A 3,612-nucleotide genomic window follows, 5' to 3' on the forward strand; every position below is an offset into this window, starting at 1 on the left:
TTTTTGCGAAGATTTTCACTCACAACATCGGTGAGAGTGGACGATAGATGCAGGCTTTCAACCTTAGATTTTCAGGGCATAAAAGAGTGTTACTGTTAGCTCAAGGAGTGTTAGCTCAGTGGCTAACGCCGGTGCCTTTCAATCAGAAGGTCCCGAGTTTTAGTCACTCCAAGGTTAATGTATGTCGTCCAGTTTCAGAGTTGTATAGGCAATTGACAATTCATAATCATGGACGCTAAATATGAATTTCAGAGGCTGACTTCGGTCAGCTTGCGGCTTTGATAAGCCAATGATGGCAGGCTGCTTGCAGGAGGATATAAAATTAATGATCGCTTTGATTTAGGCAGTGTAATGGAGTACAGGCGCGTATCCAGGTTTTTCTAACACCGGTGGGTGGGGCGAATAATTTTCTAGTGCGGAGCGCCACCATCGGTTGGCGCGCAGCGCACTAGAAAATTTCTGGTTTTGATACCCCCAGATCACCGGAAATGGCACTTCTCGGGCTTGAAAATGACCACCAGATGTACACTTTTCCCTGAGAACCAAGTATTTCCCAATAGTTTTTTCTTCATCCATAACCTTATTGAAGATTGTCGCTATAGTCACACAAAGATATATGTTCGACCTCATCGTTTCTCCTGTGGATCATTGCTTTTTGTATACTGTGATTCTACGTCGCGGCCCACAATATCCGTATGCTCCACTTTTCAAGGTTTTAAGCCCATTATTTGTTCAGAATTTGAAAATTCACATTTCTCGTGAATAAATTCACTTCAAAACATACCCATAATGTTGCACAAAATTTCATCTATGGACAACCAATATAGAAAAACCTCCTTCAACCCCTCTGTCAAAATTGCACGAGTAGAGGGAAGTTTGGTGAGGAACGTTGGTCAGGGAATTGTCGAAAATTCAGACACAGTTAATTTTTTTGGTGCACAAATATTAATACCTCTTATAACGGCTACTATAAAACTTCGTTGAAGGGAATGAAAAAAAAAAAAAACCGAAACCGAACACGACACATATAGGCGTAGGTAACGGGGCTGCACCCCCCCCCCCCCCCACACCCAACCAAATGTTGTTGTGAAAATTCGGGCAATATGCTGAGAATTTTTCTGTCAACTGCTGAAAGAAATATAAATTGCAATGATGTAGCGATACATGCCTATATGATATGTACATTAATATGTTGAACGCTTAGCGCGCGAAAAATGTTGGTTATATTTTCGGGCAAGTCGTTACAGCCCCCCCCCCCAAATCAAATTGTGCTCCTATGACTACACACATAGACAGTTTGGAGGCTGTTCATCCTGGTACGCCATTTTCATGCTCACTGATCATAATGATGTGATATCTGCTGTTTGCTTTACAAATTCGAATAATTGAAATGAGACTGAAATAAATAACGTTTATCTGTTTGTTGTGCAATGCCCCCACATTCTTTTCATTTGGAAACGGACGCAAAGTTTCAAGTTCACTACACACTGAAGGCTTCGATTCTCTATCTGCCTTCAGTTCAAGTTAGGGAAGATCTTGGGATTTTCATCCCTAGATATTGCTAGATATCCATACAGTACAGTGTCCTTGGGATTTCTTGGGAATTTTCGGGGCCTGATCTTGGGAAATTGCAAAATCGGGAGTGGTCACACTCCATGTAGGTCAGCGCACGACCTCTAGACGTCACTAATACACAACCCGATCACTTGTTATCGATGAAGTGGTGTGTTGACGGATTTTGTCAAGGTCTTGGTACTACGGACGAAGGTCATTAATTAAGTTTCGTAACTCATCTGGAAGCGATTAGAGGGTTGGGGCGAAGGGGTATGGGGCGCCCGTTTCATGCAGATGGGAGCAATCTCAAGAAGTGATGGGTGCGTCCGCCCCCCCCCCCATAATACGCCTTTGGATACACAACATGATATTCACAGGAGATGTGCTCAATGTTCCAATCGCATGCGGAATTTATAGATTAATTGTACGAGTTACGGTACTAAGTTTAACAATTAGTATTCAGGTTGGAGTGTATATAATTTTATCTCTGGATGGCAGTGTTGCATCGAAGGACATAGGTCTAGTGCAGTTCGCATATAGATCCTGGTCTAATACCCAAATGCGTCATGTTCCCCGACGACTCGGTCGAGTTCGAGACCAGCCACAGTTGGTTTCATATAGCACAATTTTACAATTGTTTACGGCGTTCATAAACACACACGCGTTATGAAAGACCATATATAGTATATATATATATATATATATATATATATATATATATATATATATATATATATATATATACATTATAGGGAGAGAGGAAAATGGAAACGTCAAAAATGGAGTTGTCGGTGTAAGAGGTAGGGTGAGACGCACGGCCCGTCCGAAATCCTCGATCCGTCACTGGCTACCCTGTGTATATAATAGGGATCAGCTCTGTAATTATATCACGGTTCCTCTTTATCTTCCTGGTGTCTTGGCGTTTATCTTCTACTCCCTCCTTTTCTCCTTTTCTCTCTTTCTTCTTTTTCTTTTCCCTTCCTTCCTCTCCTTCCTCCTCTTCTTTCCCCCTCCTTTTTTCCCTTATTTCTTCTCTTTTTTTTTTCTCTCCTTTTTTTCTTACCCGGGGGCGCGCGCCCCCAACACCCCCGCTGGATACGCGCCTGGGTTAATAGCGATATTTTTCGCACACTATAGTCTGCAGCTAAAAGACAAGATAATTATTTGGGAATATGTACGAATCGCGCTAATCGAGTATACGGTTCAAATTAACAGTGAGGTACTGTATATGCTTAGTACTCGTGCACACCTAGCTTCTGTATAGTACTGTATTCCTTGTTATAGAGGAGCCCTAATATCTAACAGAAGCCAAGTTATCTTCGTAGGTATTTTTTGCAGATGTGTTATTTGTATTTAATTGAGACACTACAGTAGGCCTAGCTGCTTATTTACGATTCTGCGACATGTTTTATTTTGTTCATCACTTACTTTTGGTGGAAAAAAAGTTTTATACCGCACAGGTACACAATTTTCCAAATATGATGTGCAATTACGTAGCACCATGTATCTGTGGAGATTTGAACAGCAGTCATAGTGGCGAGTGAATTCTGCGTTTTGGCGAGTAGATTTTTAGTCACGGTCGACGAATAGCGAGTACTTTTATAATATTTCAGTGTCGCCTGAAAACCTTTAAAACATAATTTCTCATAGTAGAAGTCATAGATATTTTTCATACATGGTATATGGATTTGCCATATTGAGTACAAGAATCCTGTTGCTTTTGAGGTCAAATCTCATTTGAGGTCACCAAAGGTCAAACTCTGAAAACTCTTTTACATATTTCTCATACTTAGTGTGTGGATGCATCACATTGAGTACAAGACCCCTATTGTTTTTAGTGGAGGTGTGTTTAGTCACGTATAGTAGACTGACCTGTGTCTACCATGCCATGGTGTAATTGTGCATCAAAATAGTGTTTCGGGTCATTTATATTGTAACAGCTCTTTCTGCATGGTTAACAAGCAATAGTCTAGTGCAATTATGTCATCGAAACCTCAATGCATTTTGCATTCTGGTTTGTGTTACGCAGTATGTAGAAATCGGATTGTCCCATGACTT

This window comes from Apostichopus japonicus, chromosome 8 (assembly GCF_037975245.1).
Source record: "Apostichopus japonicus isolate 1M-3 chromosome 8, ASM3797524v1, whole genome shotgun sequence".
Classification (NCBI taxonomy): Eukaryota; Metazoa; Echinodermata; class Holothuroidea; order Aspidochirotida; family Stichopodidae; genus Apostichopus; species Apostichopus japonicus.